The sequence below is a fragment of the Saimiri boliviensis genome, chromosome 1 (genome assembly GCF_048565385.1).
Source record: "Saimiri boliviensis isolate mSaiBol1 chromosome 1, mSaiBol1.pri, whole genome shotgun sequence".
Classification (NCBI taxonomy): Eukaryota; Metazoa; Chordata; class Mammalia; order Primates; family Cebidae; genus Saimiri; species Saimiri boliviensis.
The window spans coordinates 281074025-281099362 of record NC_133449.1 but is presented as its reverse complement, the minus strand read 5'-3'; the positions used below and the strand labels follow the sequence as shown (position 1 = coordinate 281099362).

General features: G+C 35.0%; 1 protein-coding gene across 4 annotated transcripts in view; it reads right to left on the bottom strand.

Moving 5' to 3' along the window:
* Positions 1-24998, bottom strand: part of CDH18 (cadherin 18) — a 1096529-nt gene extending 1071531 nt beyond the window's left edge. For all 4 annotated transcript variants that reach the window (XM_074386991.1, XM_074386980.1, XM_074386983.1 and 1 more), the window contains exon 1: positions 24688-24998. The gene's annotated coding sequence lies outside the window, so the exon portion shown is untranslated. The remainder of the gene's footprint in view (positions 1-24687) is intronic.
* Positions 24999-25338: the final 340 nt, after the last annotated feature.

The following is a 25338-nucleotide window of genomic DNA, read 5'->3' as shown; positions in this document are numbered from 1 at the left end:
GAAGCTTCCTCAGAGGTGATCTTTGGTGTTTAACCAGCTCCTGAATTTTAGAGTGATATTAAAATCCTCTGACCAGGTTTTTACTTCTTCAAAGGGAACATCTGAAGTGTCTTCCTTCCAAACACCTTGTAGTCTTACCAGGAAAAAAAGATTAGTCTAATTATTCCAAGTTAAGGTGTGATTATCTGTCCACATTTTATGACACAAGGCCACTTGCTGTGTATGAAAACAGAAGAGAGACGCTTGCCTGCCTTGGTACACCAGCTATCTCTACAGCTGATCTGTTACTCAACTGGAGTCTCTCTGAGCTGGTTATTACATTGAAAGGCTAGTTATTATTTCTTTCTCAGAATCCTACCCCTTGTACACAGACAATAATATTTTAAGTCACCAAAGTTGAGAATTTAAAGGAATCATAAATTTCTAATTATTTTTATTTACTAATTTGATCAGGTTTTGGTTGTTGCTGTTTTGTTGTTATTGTTGTTGTTGTTTTGAGATGGAGTATCCCTCTGTACCCAGGCTGGAGTGCTGTGGTGCAGTCATCATGGCTCACTGCAACCTCTCCATCCCTGGTTCAACCAATTCTCCTGCCTCAGCTCCCCAAGAACTAGGATTACAGGTGTGCAGCACCATTCCCAGGTAATTTTTTTTATTTTTTTTTTTTATTTTTAGTAGAGACAGGGTTTTACTATCTTGGCCAAGATGGTCTTGATCTCTTACCTTGTGATCTGCCTGCCTCGGCCTCCCAAAGTAGTGGTGGCATTACACGCATGAGCCTGAGAGGTGAGATTTTTTTTTTGTGGGGGGGGGGAGGGAGCCCGGGGGGATGTGTAGGTCTTAAGTCAGTGGAGTTAAATGAGAATTCTTAGACTATCTATTGTGGTTTCAAGGGACATCACACAATAGCAATAGCAGGCTTGTTTGTGAAAGATTTGCTAACAAAATGTGAAAAAAATATACAAACACATAGACCCCAGAAATGTGTGTATTTTTGGTTTCATTAAAAAAAAAAAAAAAAAAAAAAAACTCAGGCACATTGGCTCATGCCTGTAATACCAGCACTTTTGGAGGCTGACTTGGGCAGATCGCTTAGGGTCAGAAGTTTGAAACCACCCTGGCCGACATGATAAAACCTTGTCTCTACTAAAACTACAAAACTTGGCTGGGCATGGTGGTGGCCGCCTGTTATCCCAGATATTCGAGCGGTCTAGTCAAGAGGATCTCTTGAACCTAGGAGGTGGAGTTCGCTGTGAGCTAGCATACCATTGCACTCCAGTCTGAGTGAGAGTATGAGACTCATTCACAAACAAACTAACAAACAAAAAACACTTAAACTTAATTGTTGACTTGTTTCTAACTATAATTTTATATTTAGGTTTCATAAATACTGAAATAATAACAAATTACTGATCATCTCAAATATTATCAGGGTTTCAAATACTTCAAAAAAGAAGTTATAAACTCAGATTAAAGAGATCCAGAATTAACTAAGAAAAACATCTTTTGGTAAGATAATTATCTTATATTTTTACAGAAGAACTTTCTTTTTTATCTTTTTCTTTTTTTTGAGACAGAGTTTTGCTCTTGTTGCTCAGGCTGTAGTGTAATGGTACCATCTCAGCTCACAGCAACCTCTGCCTCCCGGGTTCAAGCAATTTTTTTACCTCAGTCTCCCAAGTAGTAGGGATTACAGGCATGCACCACCATGCCCGGCTATTTTTGTATTTTTAGTAAAGATGGGGTTTCTCCATGTTGGTCAGGCTGGTCTAAAACTCCTGACCTCAGGTGATCTGCCCACCTCAGCCTCCCAAAGTGCTGGGATTATATGTGTGAGCCATTGTGCCCAGCCGTGAAATTTCATTTTCTCAAAAAAAGAGCCTTCACCTTAATAATAACTTAGGATATTTCTTTTACTTTCCTTTTCTTTTTTTTTTTTTTTTTTTTTTTTTTTTGAAAAAAAGTCGTGCTCCATCACTCAGGCTGGAGTGTAGTAGTATGATACTGGTTTGCTGCAACCTCTGTCTCATGGGTTCAAGCAATTCTCTTGCCTCAGCCTCCCAAGTAGCTGGGATAACAGGTGTGGTCTACCATGTCTGGCTAATTTTTGTATTTTTAGTAGAGATGGGTTTTCACCATGTTGGCCAGGCTTGTCTTGAACTCCTGACCTCGTGATCCACCTGCCTTGGCCTCCCAAACAGCTGGGATTACAAGCATGAGCCACTGTGCCCAGCCTATTTTAGGATTTTTCTAACATTAAGATTCTTTTCCAGGTTTTCTAAAAATATGTTTTAATGTTAATATACTTCTATTTTAGAAATATGCTATCATGTTTGCAGGAATTTATTAAACAGCAATCTTTAGTCTATGGGAAGATTCCAATTTATATGATAATTTGAAAATATTCCTCAAAGTTAATCTGGGCATGTTTTATCTTTATTTAAAGGAGTCATTTTAATATTTATGATTTTTGGTGCTACATAGTCTTTCTTAATAAGGTTGCTACCATCAGCATAATTGTTGGTTACATATGTTGTCCAAAGTTAGCATTCTTTAGCGTTGTTACCAAACATCATTAGCAAACTTCTGTCCTTATAACTGAAACAAACTGTCTTCTGACAATAGATACAAAACAAACAACAACAAAACAGAAACAACACATTTCTTGGGCTAAGTATAGAATATCTGATTTAATTCCAAGAACATACCATAAAGATGAAAGCTCCCTATATTACAGATGAAGAATCTTGGTAGCATACGACTTTAACCATGTTCTCAGGAAGTTGGACTACAGATTAGATGTCCCACATAACAGCAGGCTACTCATTGCAGCTAGGAAGTCCACTGGGAAACCAAAGTTGACTCTTGTAATTTTAGGGAAAATATAATTAATTTCATTGCGGCCTTGAAGTTGCATATATCATAAGACTGGGCCGGGTGCGGTGGCTCACGCCTGTAATCCCAACACTTTGGGAGGCCGAGGTGAGCGGATCACGAGGGCAAGAGATCAAGACCATCCTGGCCATCATGGTGAAACCCCATCTGTACTAAAAAATACAAAAATTAGCTGGGCGTGGTGGCACGTGCCTGTAGTCCCAGCTACTCGGGAGGCTGAGACAGGAGAATTGCTTGAACCCGGGAGACAGAGGTTGCAGTCAGCTGAGATCCCACCACTGCACTCCAGCCTGGCACCTGGCAACAGAGCAAGGCTCTGTCTCAAAAAAAAGAAAAAAAAAGACAACATTCTTCACCCACACTTGAAATGAAAAAAGTACTTGTACTACTTTACCAATAGTTTACACAGTATCTGTTTCTAGACTACGAAAAAATCTGGATCAGTCGTATTGTCTTTTACTCCTAAAGAGTGATTAAATTTTTAGTAAAGCTGTTCTTATTTATACATTTATTATTTTAATAAGTTTTTTCAGTGCCGAATCTCACATACATCATTAGCAAGCTTCTGTCCTTATAACTAAAACAAACAATCTGAATTAACATTAGGACTGCACAAATTTTCAGCTCTTCAGGAATCTCACCCCTCCTAGTTGCCCCCATATTTTTAAATGTAATATTTCACTATTTTCTCTTCTATTTCAGGGCGTGGAAAGAAAAATTATGTAAAGTACTAGATATCTAGTCAGTATTTTAGATGTTGTGAGTCAGACAGGTTTGGTCACAACTACTCAATTTGGTTGTTGAAGCTCAAATGTGTGGCCGTGTTCCAATAAAACTTGATTTATAAAAATAGGCTACAGGCCAGATTTGTCCCAAGAGCCATAATTTCCTTTCAGCGTACTAATAAGTTCAAGTCTTTCACATATTAAAAGTCAATCTTTAAAAAAAAAAAAAGTCAATCTTTGCAAAGGTTAACCTTCTAGACAATCTACCTTATTTTTTATCTTCAGTATTTATGAATGGAATTTTTACACTTTTTCTCTACTTCCTCACTTCTCACTGAATTCTTACATCATTGAAATCTTACTTTTGCCTTTATCACAACTTTGTAAAGCTTAACACCAGGGATAAATCTAATGACATTTTTAGAAATTATCATATTTTATATCTCCATCAATGATTACACATTGGATCACTTTTTTATTTTTTGCATAACATCTTCCAAAGATAGCAACAGTTTCTCCCACTTTATGTGCTGTTCAAGAACTTTGCCGCTGTCCCATCAAAAGTGGAATCTAACTCTTTTCACTTTAATCTGGATAGGCTTGTAACCAAGATAGGCTAGACACCTGCAGCAGTGACAGTGGATGACTTCTGAGGTTAGGTCATACAAGATAATATGCAGCTTATGACTTGGAACACTTGCACCAGAACCTGGCATCACCAGATAAGCCACTCTGCTGTTCTGAAGCAGTAAAGACGCCCAAACTTGCTCATGTGAAGAGATTCACTGGAGAAGCTTGAGACTAAATGAAGAGACCCATATGTGAGGATATCTCTCAGCTGCTGCAGCTCCAGCCTTATGGAGCTGTGCCTAAGTGCATCAGACATCTTTAGCCAAGTTATGGTCTGAATGTTAGTGCCTCCCCCAGAAATTTACATGTTACGTTACATATTGCCCTAACCTTTGGTGTTTTGACATTTAGGAAATTAGGTATTTGGGAGGTAATTAGGTTTAAAGACATAAAGATGGTCTTGTATTGGGATTAGTTTCCTTAAAAGAAAAGCAAGAGAGACAAGAGCTCTCTATCTCCACAAACAAAAAGAACAAGTCATGTGAGCATGTATGGAGAACACAGTCATCTACCAGCCAGGAAGAGAGCCTTCATCATGAATGAAATCTGACAGAAGCTTAACCTTGAACTTCCCAGTCTCCAGAACTATGAGAAAAAATTGTCTGTTGCTTAAGTCACTCAATCTACTGTATTTTGTTATAGTAGTCCAAGCTAAGACCAGCCAGTACCACCAAGCCAAGCTTTTCTTAAATTACTGACACACAGACTCTTTAAGATATCATGTAATGATAATTACTGCTTTGAGCAATCAGATTGTGGACTGATTTGTTACAAAGTGTTAAACAACTGAGACAGACTTTCAAATCACTCCTGCCTTTTGTTTTTTAAACTTCAAGCCCTGATTACTTCAAATGTACCTCTGCTTTTCTAATATTCTTTACCAATCTACTTTACTTTATTCTTTTTAAAAATTCCCAGAGGTCTTTTGCATTCACATTTACACTCCCCCACATATCTTGAATTCTATAATTCTCTAGACCAAATCCATTATCTTCACTGCTTTTCAAACTGTTCCTCCCTTCTTTGTAAATTCTGCATAGAGCACCAGCATTCATTCAATATTTAAAGCCAAAAATGAGAGAGTCGACATAACTCTTTGGTTTCCTTTACATTATCACCCCACATTGCTATAAGTCCCTCATTCCTTGTGATTTTCTAAATGCTTTTTCCACCATCTATTGGTGTGCTACGTATCACCAATAGAATATTGCATAGCTGAAGAAAAAGTCTGATTTTCTCACTTTCTGTAGAGGAATCATAAAAGTATTGCAAGAGCAATTAACATGCCTCATGCTGTCCTGACAGGCTTCAGGCTAAAATATGTGCACCCACCCATCAAAGTGCTCAGCAGATCTAAAAGGCCTTCCATTTAAAAAGACATCCTCTGCTTAGGAAGCCAATGTGTTAAAGGGACCACTGCAATACAGTTCATGCAAGATGCCCAGAGTCAATCACTTTGCAAAGAGGTCAAAGATACAGGTCAATCACTTTGAAAAGTTCAATTCCAGATACACATCCCCAGCCAAATACTCACTCTTTTTATTGAAGGCTTTTACATAAGATACCTTTCTCCTATTACGTAGGCCAGTTCTCATCTCTTACTACTGTACCCTCAGATGCTCACTCCTGTGTACTCTAGCAGCAGGCTTTTGCTTTACACAAACCATCACGCAGCACTCAAGACACCAGATATTTACAGACATTTTTCCCATTAAATGTTGGCCCCTTTCAAAGCATTAGTGGATTATTTGCCTACTCCCTCCATCCAGCCCTTTGGTGACTATTTTTTTTAGCATAAAATTAAGACGGTGTTAAGTAAATGGTTTTCAAAGAATTAATCTATGAATGAAGGATTAATGTAGATTTGTTTCTTTCTCTAAAATGCCTGGAGATTTTGTTCTCTTTACTATGATGATTTCAAGTAATTGGTGACATTTTCTTATTATTCTTGTTTGGGACTATCATAAGAAAATATTACCTCATAATTCAATGAGGGGCGGACATAAATAATATTCTTTGGGGATGGGACATTCTATTCCTAAAAGAAAATAACCATATTTCTTTGAAGCTTCAGAGCAGACATCCCCAAACTATGGCCCGCGGGCCGCATGCGGCCCCCTGAGGCCATTTATCCGGCCCCCTTGCCGCACTTCAGGAAGGGGCACCTCTTTCATTGGTGGTCAGTGAGAGGAGCACAGTATGTGGCGGCCCTCCAACGGTCTGAGGGACAGTGAACTGGCCCACTGTGTAAAAAGTCTGGGGATGCCTGCTTTAGAGGGTAAGTAAATTCTTTGAAAGTTCCAAGTTATAATACACAAAAGACAAAAGAGACTATTTCAGGAAATTACTAGTATGTATGTTTATATGACAGATAGTAATAGGCACAAAATGAAAAATATCAATTAACAATTTTGTGAGAAATATATTATTTGCTTCACATATATAATAAGCCATTTTACAGAGAATATCAAAATAGTATAGGTTTCAAGAGTATAAAGAAATCCAAAAGAATACTAGTTCAACTAATAATTGCATGGAGAGACTGGAGAGAAAAACATAAGTAAAGAAAACAAGAATGCAAATTTATATGAATATGGTTACATGGAAACATGGTTGTCAGATGAAAATAAAAGAAAAAATATTAATAATTTAAAAATCACAGAGGAAGAGATATTGATCTGATCAGTAACACATATATGAGAAATAATCAGGGATTTTCATTGTCAATAAATTACTTTGTAGCTACAAGAGATCTGTATATGTCTTCATTTGAAGTGTTGCACTTCAAAATAAGGAAATGCTACCTCCCTTATCCTTCACTGACGAAACTAAATATGGATTATTGCGTTTCATTCTGGCTATGATATTTTAATCCACCATAGGGGGGAAAAACATTTAAAGACAAGTATTTAGGATTTTGAAGGTTCACATAAAAATGGTTCAAACAGATAAGAAAATCATGTTTGGAAACAGACATTTGATGCATGGACCTAGAGAAATTTCTATGACCAAGGAATATAAATTATAGGGACAAAGTGTTCAGCTTGATATAATTAATTCTATAACAATCACACTTGTTTCATTCAGTTTTTATTAACTTGAGCTGTTCAAAGCAAAGGAAGTGTGACCACTTCATTGAAGATTTAACATTTTCTATATCGTAGTAATTTGAAACTTGGGTGTTTACAACACAGAATAGGGCAAACAGGTTAAAACATAATAACACATACATACACACATGCACACACTGACAATTGCCTCCTAAGGAAAGCTTATCTCCTTATAGAGAAGGCATCTTGGCCTTCAGAAAGCCTTTGAGCATTATCCTGGAGACTGACAGGAAGAGTATAAAAGAGATTAATATCTCCAGACTACCAAGTGAGGAGAACTTGGCATTTATTTAAATAGCTTAGGAAAGTGAGTGAAATATATAAATTACAGAGAAAGTGGGAGATAAGAAAAGCCAGAGAACTGGCATGAACCCAGGTACTACATGTAATGAAGGAGCCAGAGTAAAATCTCTGGTGGTTTGGTAGTTGAAAACATAAACAGGAGCTACATGATGCTTAGTTTGTGGTGTTTGCATGATACATTCATCCCTTCAGTCTCTTCGAGTTTGGATTCAACACTATTGTCCACCTGTTATATGAACTGATGCTTTTCCAGGGATTCACAGAACACACGAAGAAGGCTGTGGGTTTCTCATTGCCTCACATTTTTTAAAGTGGGTTGATTTCAAATAAAGCCAACTCTGATAAAGAAGAGAAAACCCCACTGTCACCTGCAGCCACTGAACAAATACTTTTTGAGTGGATGAATCTCTGTAAAGCCAAAGCCATTGCTTAGGGGCAGACTCAATTAATTCCTACAAAGCGCTGAAGCATTTCTTCCTTCAGACTGGCCCAAAAGTGACTCATTATTACATTTTAGCACAAAAATATTTGCCAATATAAATTTAATTAAAAAAATTAAGATTTTCATGACAAGTGGGATTTTCAAGGAGAATAAATGTAAAATTCTGATTATAATATTCTTCACCCAAATTTCGAAGCTTACTTGGTAAACATCAGTTCATCTCCTATCAACAGTGTGATGATACCTCCCTGCCCAGGGATAACACAAGCATTGAATCAAATGACTCATGTAAGCAGTTCGTATTGTGTTATAACATCAGATCTCCAGAGGTTAACTGGTGTAAATCAGAAAGGAGTCTCATTCTTATAATTCAAACATAAGCATAGCAAGTGGTTATTTAATCATACATTAGTTTGAACTAGTATGGTACATAATGTGGCACTCATTTTAAACAATTCCAAAATTACTAAATTTTCAGCAATTAAATACATGTAAAGGACATGGCTCATGGCACATAGTACGCTCTCAAAAAAGAACAGATGTTATAACTTTCTTGATATAAAAATTAGCAATGTCACTTTTATAATAATTACAGTAATGTTTTATTTTAAACTAATAGAAAAATATGTAGAAATGTGAAGAATATTCAAGTTAGTATTGAATTCAAACCGGATGATATAAAAATCAAGAAATCACTGTCTAAGTGCCTATAAAGTCAAGGTTGAAAGGTTTTCTGCCTAGTTTGCTGTCTACGCACTAACATCCCTATTAAACAACAACAAAAAAGCATTTAAAAGTTTGTTGCATGCCTTCTCCAAAGGTACTAAAATTAATTAGGGAGATGTGCAGGCTGCTGATTCATTTGATTATATGTTACTACCTAAAGAGCAAAATTTCCCTGCTAGGTCTGTTACCTAAAGGAGTTTTGGTTGATTCATCACCTCTTTCACTCACAGGGTTGATCATTGCAAATGACTTTATTGACCCATGGTTTGGTTCAGCATCATATGCTCCAGTGAACCAAGCAATCAAACAGCTGCTAAGTGCAGGTGAGAAGTCATCACTGAAATTGCAAGAACTGAATCAGCATACTCTCTGCCATCAGGCCCCCATGCTGTCACAGATTTCTGAGTTTCTTATTTGACAGGGATGATTTTTAAAAGGACTTACCCTAGAATACTGTATCTTCCTAAGGATACCATGACTTTTAAACAGTCATGGAGGGTGCTCTATTTTCAGAACCCAAATTCCAAATACCTAGATTGTTAGTCATAATTATATTAAAATTTTAATGATTTAATATACGTCGATGAAAATTTCCAAATAAAATGGTGATAAAATAGTATATAATATTTAAGGATGAAAAAGTATATTAGGAATCAGCTAATGATTTTAACTACTGCCCTGGCCCCCAACACACACACACACACACACACAAATCCATTAAGACTCAAAGGTTATTTAAGAGCAGAGAGATTCAGAGTGGAGAAATATCAGCTGGTGTCAGCTGCTTCTACTAAGCAGCATGATCAGCTTCTCCTAGTTAGAACTAGCCTTATCTTCATGACAACTCCTCTAGAGGTGATCTAAATCTCTTTTCTACTAGACTAAATTCAGGGTGAATTGGAAATTATGCTTTATTCTTGTCACAGGTACCTAACAAATGTTTGCCAAGTTGGTAAATGATTTAAAGAGTAAATTCTTAAATTACATTCAATATTATGAGAATCAGAAGACAAGCCAAAACTACAAGAAAATATTTTCAAAAGATATATTTCAAAAAGGCCTATTATATTATCCAACATACACATAGCATCCTAAAACTCAGCAGTAAGAAAATTAACAAACAGAATAAAAAATGAGCCAATAAAATAAAAAAAAATGCCTCCTATTGAGAATAACCACAGGATCACCAAACTGGATTCTTTCAACACGTATTTATTGAGCGCCTATTATCTGTTCTGCAACTAGTACTCTAATAACCACCTTCAAAGGTCATTCAGCCAGTCAGGGAAAATACCTGTGCAAAATACAGGTAAAGCAATGCCCTAGAGTGTCATGGATAGTTTTATACTGTTATGTACCTGATGTAAACAGGGGATCAAAGAGTTGTGCATGGAGAAGATCACAAATGGGGCTATGTATCATTACTGTTAGGTGTTCAAGCTAAGTGTCACCAATTAAATATGTCTTTAAAGGAGTTTTTATTAGCAATAATCATTTGTGAATGAATTGTTCTAAGAAATTGCAAGAGAGGTCTAATGTTATTATGGCTTAAACAGTGAATATGTGAAGCAAGTGTACATTCACACAACCATCGGCTGCCCAGTTGTTTTAAAAGCAAGTTTGTAGATAATGAGAACCCAAACCATCTACCTCTATGCACAGATTGGACACTGTGTGTGCTCAATGGACACATGTTGAAGGAATCTAGTTTGATGATTTTGTGGTTATGCTTAATAGGAGGTAATAAAATAATAAGTATTTTTTTTAAATGAGCCAAAGACCTGAACAGATGTCTCAACAAAGAAGATAGCTATAAAGGAATATGAAACGATGTTCCATATCATATATCATTAGGGAAATGCAAATTAAAACAACAAGATACTGTTATACATGTGTTAGAATAGCCAAAATTCAGAACTTTGACAATACTGAATGCTAGCAAAGATATGAAGCAACAGGAACTTCCAGTTTTTGCTAGTGGGGAACATAAGTTACAAAGATATGCTGGAAGATAGTTGGCCAGTTTTTTACAAAACTAAGCAAATCTTACCTTACAATCTACAGTCATGTTCTTTGGTACTTACCCACAAAAGTTGAAAGTTTACATCCACACAAAAAAACTGTACATGGATGTTTATAGCAGTATTATTCATATTTTCAAAACTTGTAAGCAAGCAAGATATCCTTCAATAGGTGAATGGAAAAATAAATTGTAGTGCATGAGGACAGTGGGATTTTTTTGTGCTACAAAGAAATGAGCTATCAAACCAAAAAGATATGGAACAATCTTAAATTTATCTTACTAAGTGAAAGAAACCAATCTGATAAGGCTACATACTGTATGATTCCAATTATAAGAAATACTGGAAAAGACAAAACTATGTAGTCAGAGAAAAAGTCAGTAGTTGCCAGGGGTAAGGGTGGAAGAAGAAATGAATAGGTCAAGTATAGAAGATTTTCTACGGCAGTGCAACTATTCTGTATGATACTATAATAGTGAACACATGCCATTATATATTTTTCAAAACCCATTGCATGTACAGCACTAACAGTGAATCCTAAAAAATAAAGTCTATTCAAAACAGAAAAAAATTAAATGCAATAAAAATGATTTTCTTAGTTGAAATAATTCCAGGTTCATGATTGAACATTACATATAAAACTGAGTTTTTTTCCAGTCTTGGAATGTCTTCATTAAAATTTATTTCAGTATCAAAAAGAATTCCAAAAAGTTCAAAACAAATGACATTTCACATTTTTATTTGAAAATATCATTTCTATGATATGCTAAGAGCTGCCTCACAGGTCCCAAATGAAATAGACTATTATGAACAAAAAGTATATGCAACAATTTTATAGCAATATTCAAAGGTATTACAATAAAAATTTAGAAAAGTTTAATTATTAAATTTATAGACACAGTCTCACATAAACCAGAGATCTATAATAGAAAAGAAAATAGGTGACCTACTTTGTACATCCACAAATCCAAAGGGTAAGATAATGTAGTGGGAATTGATTTTTCACTTAAAATAGTTAATACATGTAATAAACTCTTGAAAAGAGAAATAGAAATTAATATCAAGAGTTTCAAAGTTGCTTGGGGACAAGGAGAAATAAGAGTTTGGCACTATACACAAAGGAATACAGGCTATTATTGTTCAATAATGCCTGAAGAATCTCCCCTGAACATGAGAAAATTTGAGAAAATGAGGCAATCTCATGTACCTATGTCATTAAGCAAAATGTGGAATGGGGTTAGTAAACATTTTAATAATGGGATCTATATAAAGGGATAGTTGCCAATAATTAATTGATCTGAATACTGTATATGATAAAAATGTGTTTCACCTGCATTTAGCATTATGATGTTTCATACAATTAAAGATAACTTCATATTCTAATACAGTCTATAATTTTTATTAAAAATACTATAATTACTGTTTTGTGATTATTTGTTCTCCTAAAGGTAGTATTTTACCAGCCAAAAAAACCAAAAACTGTGGCTTTATTCTCTTGTTTCTAGATTTAACACAGTGTTGTGGAATAAAACAGTATTGAGTTATTTTTTTAATTTAAAATTAAAACAGTATGGAAAGACATAGTATTTAATATGAATAAAACAATTAGGTTAAAATCATAGAATAAGTTTGTTTAGCACTTCTACATCTTTAATATAGCTATGATACACCTGAGAATAATGTTAAAATGTATATACTTATCCAGTTAATGCCACTGTATTTCTATCCTTTTTAACAAGCTCCTAGTAAATGTCAGTTCTACTGGCATATAGATCATCCTTTGAGAAGGTAGTTTTTTTTTGGATTGTTTTCTAACTAATCTAGATCATTTTTTTTTTCTACAACACATGGAAAATTTAACTCCAAAAGGATCAGTAAGCTCTGACTCATGCTGACTTAATCATTAGTCTGGGACTTACAGCATGACAGCAAAAAAGCACAAATGTCTCTGTAACAAATAATATATTTTTATTTTTAAATTACTTCACGGTTAAAAAATAGGGGATGGGGCAGAGAGAGAAAAAGTGTATTGGTGTCAACAGAAAGGTTTTCTTTGGTTACATTTGTGAGAGCTGATAAATAGAGGTATCATCTAAACCCAATAACAAAAGTCTGAAATGTACAAGTTAAGATGTAGACAAACAATGGTTTCTTGTTTGATCCATGTTTGGAAGCACAGTTTCCAGCTTAACAGAATAGGAATACACTTTTATACTTTTGGCATAGCCAGGTCTAGAATGGCTTCTTAATCTTCCCCAATTTAATTGTTAACAATAATTCAGCTTGTTTTTTGTGTTTTTTTTTCAATAAACAAAATTTAGAAAGGAAACTACTTAAATGTTAATTATTATTATTTGTTAATTAGTGTTCATGAGTTTAAAAATCCTTTGCTGCTGCAGTTCAGGTATCCATTCACAGGCTTAAATCAAACAACTGGTTGTGACAAATCTAAAGTGTACTTAGTATGCACAAAACATTAACTGATAAATTAGGAAGCTCTATTGCTTCGGTCACTCATTTAGTTACATTACATCTGGTACCACAGCAGTCAAAAAAGAGCTCCTTAAACTCATCTCGTTAGCCAAAACAAAATGCGACTCTGATCTTGGGGCTAACACTTGAAATTAAAGAAATTAGCAGAGAAGCCTATGTGTGATATATTTGCCCCAATAATCTCTAGTTATAGAAGGAGGCCATGGCAAGCGTAATATATGATTATTGAAGTACCCTACTTCTATCTTTTAATCAAATTCAATCATGCTACTCCATGATTTAAAAACATTTAAGGACTTATCATTCGCAACATGCATATTCCTTAGCATAATAATAATCATACACTTCTGCAATCTGTTCACCTATCTCTCCAGGGCCCATAGCTCCTGCTTCCTCAAAATGGCCTTACATTTCAGCCATGCTGAACAACATGCAATTTTCCCATCCCTCAATAATCATTCTTAATGTCCTCTTTCCACAATTATTTCTTGCATAATTCTCACCATTTATTTGTTTGTTTGTTTATTTTAGATGGAGTTTCAGTCTACTACCCAGGCTGGAGTGCACTGGTGCAGTCTCTGCTCACTGCAACCTCCACCTCCTGGATTCAAGCAATTCTCCTGCCTCAGCAGCCTGAGTAGCTGGGACTACAGGCATACACCACCATGCCAAGCTAATTTTTGTATTTTTATTAGAGGTGGGTCTTCACCATGCTGGCCAGGCTGGTCTTGAACTCCTGACCTCAGGTGATCCACCCGCCTCCACCTCCCAAAATCACGATTTTAAACACAACTCAAATATCAAGTACTCTGAAATCTCTTTTCAGATTTAGTAATGAAAAGGTCTCATCCTTTTGCATAAAATCTTGCATTTAGAAGCATTCCAGCAGTTATTAAAAGCTGTATTACTTTTGCCATTTTAGAGGGAAAGAACATTTCAGAGGCTTCCATTTGGCTCTTTATCCCATAATATTCTCACTGTAAGAGTTAGAAATCTAACAAAAAGACATTGCCATTAGCCAATTATTTTTATATTAATTATAGTTTCAGGCAGTAGGGAAAGAATTATAAGGTGATTTAACAAAATAGCTGAGTTCATTGTGATTTAAATGTAGGTCAAAACTTTATATATCACATGATCACCATAATCGCTAACTTTGGGAGGTCACAGTGTATTTTGGGTCACCAGAAATTCACACCACTTCGAAGCTAGTGAGTACATTTTAAAAATTGACATATTTTTCTCCTTCAGGTATGGTCACCGTAGCAAGTCACCATAGGTTCCTTTGAAGGACTGGGGAAAATTTTACAATGTATACCTGATGCAGAATAGCTCTTCTTTACTCAAGGGAATCCACCACCCCAGTCAATTAAGTTGTTCCAGATATATGTGAACTGGCCTTGTTTTGAGAACTGGTTTAGAGGCCATGGTTTTTCCTAATGGGAACTCAAGTTGAATTTCCGACCATAGACCTAAATTTGTTGTTGTTGTTGTTGTTGTATATACTCACTAAAATTTTAGTAGAAAGAATGTAATCAATGGGCTAACAGCAAACATCCTTGTAAGTAAAATCCTGATTACTACTTAGTTCCTGCTGCTTATTTGGGAAGTGCAGCTTCTTAGCTGTGGCAGCTAATTAAGCATTGCTACTTGGCTTCTATTTCTCTGGAATCTCTCCATCTCCACTGACATCAGTGAGCATATATCAATGGTGGCATCTTCTACCATCATGTCTTGACCTCTGTGGATAGCACTCTAAAATGTTTAAATTGGTGCTTGAAATATTCTGGTTACTCTCATCCCTGCTTCTTTTTCCGTGCCTTAGTGGATTATCCTGAGACCTCCAGGTGGGAGAGAAGTGAAAGAGAGGGCGGAGTCAGCCTGCATATCATCAATCTGCCCTGACATTCCTATCTTCCTTTGCATTTTTCCTTCTGTGTTATGATAAAAAATGTTCTAGCATTTTAACCTTCTAGAATGTAGGTCACTGGTGAACACATGTTTCTGTCAACCAACCAAAGAAGCCCTTAGTGCTATTTTCAGGTGTGCAAGCAACCCCATTAAAAATAGATCTCTTGTAGGTAAAACCATACTGAAGAATTTGGCCAAATCCAGTATTACATTTTGTCATCTTTTGTCTAATTCTCTTAAAATCTAGTACCTCACATAGTCCCCTGCTTTTTGCTGACATCAATTAGCAAAATCTTGCAAATATCTTGAAGTGCCAGCTACTTCCTCCTGGGACAGATTTTATATATATTCTGGAAAACGCTGAGTGCTGACTCTAATTAGGAAAGTCAAGAGATACTAAGGGCGTGAGTAAATCTATGAGAAAATGGGCTACCTTTGCACCGCAAGTATCTCAGGTGATTTCCTCCAGAGCATCAAGTAATAAAAGGCTAGGCTACATACTTAGAGGAAGGAAGCTTCTGTTGCTTCAAATTTCTCAGTGTAACCCCACTCAGATGGCCTTAAAAGCTTTCTGATTCTCTTTATTTAAAGCCATGAGCTTAAAGGTTTTTGTTTGTTTTTTTTTTTTTTTTATTTTTCTGGCTTGTTGGCTTATTTGTTTATCTGTAAACTGTCAAGTGCAATTAAAACAATTATTTCATCTTATAGTCTTGTAATCACCATTATGAACAAAGAATGAAAGACGGTCACCACTTGGTTACTTGAGCTTTGTTTCAGAAGGTTCTGTACCACAAATAAACATAGCTGGCTGGAAAAGCGAGTGCATGCTATAGATTATCAGTACTCCAATTCACATTAGCAAATTGTTCAGTACTGTGTTCAAGGCCAAACGCCATGATCAAATCAGTTCCCTGGATCCAACACTGGTAACTCACTCATTTTCTGATATTAACTTTTCTTTATCCATTTCAAGCATGAAATCTTTATTCAGTCAGTAATGAGTCAGGTAAACAGAAAGCACAGCAGTTACTTCAACAAAATATTCAATACATTTCTTGGAAGACTGAAAATAAAGAAGAGAACAGCGAGGTAACAAATATTTTAAATGTTGGAAGCCGCCACCATTCCTAGGGCTAGAAGAATAAAAGTAACTTTCTTGGTTCTTTTTCTATGATCTTTTAGAGTTAAATACATGCTTTTTAGAAAGTGTAACATAAACTTTCAATTTACACTCTGTGTTGAAGTATTCTTTTCACCTTTTTTTTTAACAAATGACTTTGAAATATTTTGTTTTCTCAATGACAGCTACTTATTGAGAATACGAGAACCTAAAAGATGGAGAAGGGGCTCCATAGAGCAATGGACTAAGCAGTGCCTGCCTGTAACCAATGAGGGGGCACAGTGAGGCTCATTTTAGGAGTTCTAGGAACAGCTGGAAACTGGAAGCAAATGCTTCTAGAATTACCCACTGCTGAGGAGGTGAAAATCATTAAGAGCCAGGCTGATAAGGGAAGCAAACAGAAAAGAAAGGAGAAGGTGCTTTTCTTTCATCCTGCTTTGCAACTCTATATAGTACACTCTTGGCAGATCTTAATGAGTTCCAAGCTAGAAAAGGAGAAATGTTCCTTCCAGAGCCTCCAACCCAGTTCAGCATCATAGAAGAAAGGACAGACTGGGACATTTAAACACTAAAGACAATTTAAGAACTGTGACGGTTTTCTTCCCTGTCTGCTAGGTGGAGAATGCCTAAACTCTTTTTATTCATTCTTGCAGCCACTTGAATAATCAAGAAAAAATTGTCATACTTAGGATGTGTTCAGCAAATATTTCCTGGACGGCTGAATGAAGGTTAGAAGGAAGACAGTTTAGATAAGATTTTCAAGAACTGTGAATTTAGAAGCACTGAATATGTGAATAAAATATGTGTCCTACTGTTGTTCACATATCTGTGATTTTGTCAGTCACTCTTCTAAGGTTTTTACCTCTATAACCTCTTGGAACCTGTGGATTAGCCCTCTAAGGTACATGCCATTATTATAAAGATGACAAACACAGGCTGACAGATGTTAAAAGCCTTCTCTAAGGTTCTAGAGTAAATGTGGTGATATTACATAGCGTTAAAGAAAATGAGCTTCCGACACAGAAGGATCTGGATTTGAAGTCCAATGACCTACTCTCTTTTCCCTTCTATCAAAGGAATTGTATAACTGGGCTTCAAAAATTTCCTTTGGAAAACCTGTAGTATTCTCAGTAATAATGTTGCCGCTATGGGTCAAAATGTCCTGTTCTCATTTCAGTTTACGTAAAACTTTATTAAGTAATGTTTTTGGCAATACATTGATTAGTTCTTGAGTTCAAGTCAAGGAGTTAGTTATATTGATTTATGACAGAAGTATTCAATAACTAGATGGTAGAAATGATACCCTGAGTACCTCTGCCAGCCAACAACTAAACTTTATGAAAAAGAATATCAAAAGCAAACATAAATTATTGAATGAATGTCAGGAGTGGGCATTTCAGAATATAAATTAATTCACTAGAAAAAAGTATGCTAGCATGCATACTCACACACAAAGACAGAGACGGCAACTGACAGAAAGTTACGGTGTTTGAAATACATTTCCTATCTATTCCTTTGAGGATCAATATACATCTTGAGAAAATGATGGTCTTATTTATACTTCATTCACTTATTTGTCTGTTTTTCAAGGGTCCTTCCAAAATGTAATTAGTTTGTGAGCAAGTTACTCCAATCCTTTGTCTTCAATATTAACATCTTTTAAATTCAAATAAATGCACCAAAGGGGAGCATAAACAAATCTCGACCTTGTATTTTCTTCCTTAAAGAGCTTTCTCTCACCAAGTACTTTATGTTTTGTTTCTGAGGGATATCTAATCATACTCACTATATAATGTACCCGTATTCATCTCTAACACTGTCTATTTTGAAGGAGCTTATACACATTAACCCACCTATTATACTATAACTGCATGCTGCTTTCAGTGAGTAGGCAGGCAAATAGCTGCAGAGTCGTTAAGTGGGAAGGCTGCAAGTCTTGAAAATACCCACCTTCATATAAGAATTAGAACATGAGACTGTTTAACCAACTACATTGCCCTCCATTTTAAATGAAAAGAAAAGGGGAATGGAGAGGAAAAGAAAGTCAGAGACATTAAAACATTTTCAAAATCATTTATATAGCTTGTACTCCAAGCCAAAATTTTGATGTATCCCTTCAAATAAACATGTTCTCATCATATAATCCAGAAATCCTGCTCATGTGTATTTACCCAAATGAGTTGATTGCCAAAACTTGGAAGCAACCAAAATGCCCTTCAGTAGATGAATGAATATACAAACTGTAGTTCATCCATACAATAGAATATTATTTAGCAGTTAAAAGAAATGAGCCATCAAACCATAAAAGATAACGAAGAACTCTAAATGTTTGTTAATAAGCAAATCAGAAAAGCAAATCTAGTGTTCCAACTACATGACATTCAGAGACAAAACTACAAATATATTAAAAGATCAGTGCTGGTCATGCACAGTGACTCATTCCTGTAATCCCAGCATTTTGGGAGGTCGAGGCAGGTGAATAACATGGTCAAGACATTGAGACCATCCTGGCCAACATATTGAAACCCCGTCTTTACTAAAAATACAAAAATTAGCAGGGTGTGGTGGTGGGCACCTGTAATCCCAGCTAATTGGGAGGCTGAGACAGAAGATTTGCTTGAACCTGGGAAGCAGAGGTTGCAATGAGCTGAGATCATGCCACTGCACTCCAGCCTGGCGATAGAGTGAGATTCCATCTCAAAAAAAATAAATAAATAAAAAGATCAGTGCTTTTCAAGTGTTACAGAGAAGAAACTGAGGAAATAATAACTAGGTGGTACACAGGAGGATTGTAGGGCAGTTAAACTGTTCTGTCTGATACTGTAATGGTAGATATACGTCATTATATGTCAAAAGTTGGGGGAAGGATTGAATACAGAGAGGATAATTTGAGAAAAGAAATATTACAGAAAGTCAACTCTAATGTAAACTATGAACCCAAGTTAATAACGATGAATCAATAACAGTTCTTCCATTATAACAAATGTACCACACTAAAGCAAGATGTTAATCATAAAGAAAACTGGCAGAGATGGGAGTATGGCTGGTATATAGAAACTCTCCTCTTTTCTGTCCTTTTTTTTTTAAAGCTGAAACTGATTTGAAGATACAGTCTGATCATTTATATATATATATATATATATATATATATATATATATATATATATATATATATATTATTATATATATATATATATATACCATAGATGTTTGAAACCCATTTGCTTTGCCTGCCAAAAAACCATGTTTGGTATACACAATACCTCACTATTGGATCTTCCCTCATTTTATTTCTGCCAAGAATGGATGAGAATGGATAACTTTAAACCTATGAGTGGCATTAGTATATCTGGTAGACATGAAATTACACTCACTCTCTTTTATACTTTATTCATATTAGGATGACTAAAATGCTGTCTCTAGTCTGATATATTATCTTCCTCTATTCTCAGTAAACTGGGCCAAAATCCTCTTGTATTCAAAACTTGGAAGCGACCAAGATGCCCTTCAGTAGATGAATAAACAAACAAACAAATAAAAAAATAAAGAGTGACTACAGTTTGGAAAACAGCAGGGCTGGCTCAAGGATGAAGGTATATGATTCAAGACAGAGTTCTACTGGACAGGAAGTAAAGTAACAGAAGAGGCATCCTATGGACCCATCTAAAGTCACATCTAAGCAAATTTTAATGTAAAATAACCAGATATAATGGCAGTGCCTGTGTATGTGTGTGTGTGTTGGAGTTGGAGGAAGGATCAAATATAGAGAGGATAATTTGAGAAAATAAATGAAAGTTACAGTATGCAAATCATGTTATATAGTACAGGTGATTGTATTTCTATGTTATTCAGACTTTATAAAAACAACTGTATCCAGATACACATACACATCTCATCCAATCATACACAAACATAGTTTTACAAAGACAAATAGGCCAAGGAGTGATTCTGTATCATTGATCATAGCAACAAGAGGGCAAATGGAAACCCACATATACTTTCTAATTGTTAATAAGATCTAAGTTCATTAGATTAAACCCAATAGACATTAGTCCTCTTGTTTCCTTACAAAGCCTGACATCAACTTATTTTATTAAAAATTACCCATTTCAGTTACTCATTTTCCTACTTCCCACATCCCTAGAGAGAATTTCCCCATACTCTGTGAGACAGAGAAATATTACATGTCAGTGGTACCTCTACTTCTTTACCATTACACAGAAAACATGAATATATTCATTTCATTGTATCTCTTGGCTGTTAGCAAAATTTTGCAACATACAAAAATTTCTATATAGTTGTTGCATTTTTGTTTATCTTATTTTCAATTTTAGCCCATCTCCATATCTGTGCTACTTTAATATGAAAGATAATCTCTTTTAAGAAGATATTAAAGTCCTCAACATATTTTATTTATGGTTGACATCAAATACATAACATTAGACTTCTCACTCAAGTCACATTGCTCAAAAATTTATATTATCAAAATCTAATTTTGTAAGAAAGAACAGCATTATATTATATACCAGTAGATGTGGATTGATTTCCACACAACTTTGATTAGTATATATATATATATGCTAGTTGTATTCAAAATTCACTATTTTCAGAGTATGTAAATTTTTCAGGCAGATAATAAAACCCTTATACATTTACTTTGAAAACACCAGTGAAAGATGTATCTTTACCATTTTCATCTTTCCATTTTATTTAAGCAACGGCTCTTTTACACTGATAAGTCAAGGAGCTATGCCAAAAATGATAGCATTCCATGATTCATTGCTTAGAATTCCTCCTTTTCTCTGACTTCTCAAAAGAAATGTCATTCACATTGCGTATGTCACGTCTTTCTCTTTCCATGAGCTAGCATGATTTCAAGAAAGCTTAGACCAACTAAGTAAGTTGCTTGTTTATGGACTCATTATTAAATGCTGCATAACCCCCAAACAAGTCCTGCAGTAAGAGAAGATCTCTACCTGCTGTAGAGATGGGAGGAATATGTTTCCATTTATTAAGAAAGTTCTACAGTACAATTCAATATACCTGGCTTTCAAAAGTGATAAGAGAAATACCCCTTCTTCCCATAATAAACCCTCCCATGAACCTCTGCGTATATAATGACAACTTTATGTCATGCCATACATACAATATTTTCTGGAATTTAAAAATTTTTTTCTCTGTGGGTGTGAATAGTTAAAACATTCTTTTATCTTCAAGTCTTCTATCTCTATTTTTGTAAAAGAAAAAAAAAAAACAGGTAATATTCTATTTTTAGCTGTCTGCTGATCTCTTCTCCTGAAAGCAAACTGCATGGAAGCCACAGAGTTATTGACTTTCTGTGCTGTCCATAGATATGTGGAGATCATGTAAAGGAAGTTTCTTCCCTCAGGTTTTGCCGTATTTTTTTATTTCTTATGGTGCTACTTGGATAACATATCATCTTTACATTTGCCTAAAATAGGTCATATTAATATTTCAAGCCATTTTTTAAAGTATTAAGCATTTTATATACAAGAATACTTTAAAGACAGTAAGTTTGAAAAGCATAGGATGTATTTCACTTTCCTTTGAAAATAAAGGCTTCATATTGATCTTAAATGTTTCTTTGTGTGGCGAGTAGCGTAAAGCTACTTCTAAAAGTATCTACACTGTAAAAACAGGGAAAACACTTCAAGAGAGCTCTATAACCTCTTTCAGTGGTCTGATGAGTATAACACAGGAAGAAAGAGCCCCCTAATGGTTCAGATATCTATAAAAACAGAAGAGGTTGTATTTTCTCAATTCTTGTTTCACAAGGGCTAAAATGAGTATTCAGGAAAGATACTTGATACTATGGAAGTGAATGGAGGGTTGAATGAAATGTCAATTAAAGCTCTTTCAAAAATGCAAATCCTGAGAATCCCTAAGAGGAATTGGTGAAGTAAGCTGTTAGATTTCAGACTCAGTGATGCTTACATATGTGATTCCTAGCACACTTGTCTTCCTCAATCATGTTCCGGAAGAGCACTGATCTGGAATGCAGGAGGCATATTCATTACACAGCTGGAAAGTGTGAAATATTTTTTTAAATAAAACTTTTTTTTCCAATCATTGACCATTTCCTGTTAATAATATGGGAAATTAAATTCCTTACGGGATAAATTAAGGAATTTTAAGAAAACAAAAAAGGAAATCAAAGTAATATTGAGTATAAACTAAGAAGAATGTTCTAGTGCAAGAAGCAGAGAGTGCTAAGAAATCACTTTTAAAGTATTTTTGAAGGAAGAATATGCCTATTCAGAGAAAAAATTTAAGCACTAATGTTACATCTACCGATGCTAAAATTTTAATGGCCTCATGAAAGCATATACAATACAATTAGAATTAAGGTTTCTTTAATTGCCTATAAATCAATATAGCCCATAAGTAAGTACCAGGAGGAAACCAAACTGTATAAAGCAACTTGGATACTTAAGATTGTTGCAACAAAAATTATAAAATTTAAAGTAATTTTGTATATTAAACTTAAAAATTAGTAGAGGAATTTGTTAAAACAAAGTTGCATCCTTGAGTGAGATGTTATATTATTTATCAATAGATAATAAAATGGAATGATTAAAATATAATTTTGAATACAGTTATTAAAAGCATACTTAATATAAGCAAAACAATAACTAAACAAGGTTATAATAGATTTAAAACAAATTCCATGCGTGAATTTGGCATGATACGGCACCTATATGCGTAAATACAGGGTCTATAGTACCGGTCACCATTCTCAATAATGGTTTGGCATTTGTTTCCCAAATATCATACTTGAAAGAAATATATATATAGTTTTTTTAAAAGCAAATGATTCAATTTAAAAACAAAAATACCACTATTATTTAACCCATATCTCCACTTCCTAAAACCAACTGTACTTTCCAAAATTTATATCAACAATTCAGTTATTCACTTCTGATATAATTACATCAATAGAATACCAAGGTAGCTGTAATAATATTTGCGTTATTAGGAAGCATCTAAATATCATCTTGCATTCAGAAGACAAAATGAATGTCATAAAAGTTATGCTTCTCAAATATGCATTTTTATTTAAAATATAAACAAGGCTGAATAAAACACACAAAACAACTATTTAAAATATGTAATAATTATAAATTCAGAAATACTGGCTACCAATAAGTTTGGCAATTGTGTTTTTGTTTGAAACATCGAACAACGTATTAAAAACTTTTGCTGACTTATCACAGATGGCAGTTTGTTCTTTGATCAGAGGAGTGACTCAGGGAACTTCACTCAAAAGGACAGTCAGAGTAATTTTTGGAGTAAAATATCTCTTAATTAATCCAAAAGCAAATAAATTGACATAAAAATGTCATAAACCATTTGAGTTCCAGCAAGCATTAAATAAATCCTTTCTGTCACAGTGTTTTCTGCTTAGCAGTTGATATCTGTGACCTATAAAACTAAGGTCAATCAAATACATCACGACTGCATTGCCCCAGCTCATTATTTCCAGTCCATCTCGTCAATTTCCTCAGATATCATTTTTTAAAAAAAATCTATTCTTCCCAATAGAGGATTTAATATGTGCAAAGTTCTCATATATTCAGATGCTTAACCCACACATAGCATTCCTGACACTCAAAACATTAATTGATGCTATTGCAGGTAAGCAATGAACTCTAAAATAGCTAAACATCTCCAGAGTCATATTTCTTTACCTTAGCTCAGTACTTTCTTAAGAACAAATGCTGACCATCAGTAGCCACAATAAGAGGGCAGTCTAATGTCACATCATTTAAGAAATATTCTGTTTGTATTAAAGAGTTAAAACTACAATCAAAAAACAGATTCAGAAAAAATAACCACTAACAATCACTGAAAAGCATATGATAGCATCTATGTTTGCATAAAATATAATAATGGATAGTAATGCAATAATGATACTTTCTTGATATGCTATTATTTACCAAAGTTGTTTAACAGCTAAAAACAATATGAAAATATTTTAAGGCTGTCACAAAAAATGTACTTTGTAATATGAACTTGGCTTATTTTTCTTCTTTATATGGAGTATCTGCTACAGAAACTTATGATATAGTGGTCTTATTTTTGAAAAAAATCTGTACCTGGAGCTTTTTCAAAAGGCAAAGATATTAATATAAACACAGTATGCATTTCCACATTTCTAAATCCACACACGTGTAAAGAATTTACTTAAATGCGTCCCTGCAAACTCAGTTTTAAAAACATGCAAAGCTATGATGTATTTTTGCTGTTAATGATTAAGAAGGAATCTGAGATAAAAATTTAATTTCCTTACCTGGAGCATGAAACTGTTCCTGTTCAATGCTGGAACAAAGTGGAACTGGAAGAGGGACTTGTGTTTTGTTTCCTTTTAAAAATCCGCTTTAATGATGCAGGAGTAAGATGAGCTATTCCAAGGTGAAGTCTGTTATTTCCTGCTAGAGCTCAGAGCTGACATCCCTCTTGTGAAGAGAAAGGCACCTCAGTAAGTTGTTCTCTGAGGGAGCTACAGAGCAAGATTATCGGGCACAAGCAGTCACATAGTGATGCTATGGAACATGCACTGGCTTCCTCCCCACCTTGCGTTCCTCTCTCTCTCTCTCTCTCTCTCTCTCTCTCTCTCTCTCTCTTCTCTCTCTCTCTCTCTCTCTCTCCCCTCTCTTTCCCTTCCTTTTCACCCTGACCGCCCGCTCAGCTCGGAGTCTCAGCTCCTGCTGCTGCTGTATAATCAATCTAGCCTGTCTGAAAGCTAATAGTCCCCTATTTAACCAGCCAATCAATAGCAAGGATTCCACTGCAGTCCAAGAGTCTTTTCCAAGAGTGATACAAACAATAAGATTTTGCCAGCAGTTTAGCGAAGTATTTTTCATTATTTTATCTCCCTTAGAGATAGGGCTTGAGAGGGCAGAGGCTTAAAGTAAGCTGAGTGTAATTGCTGATTTTTGCA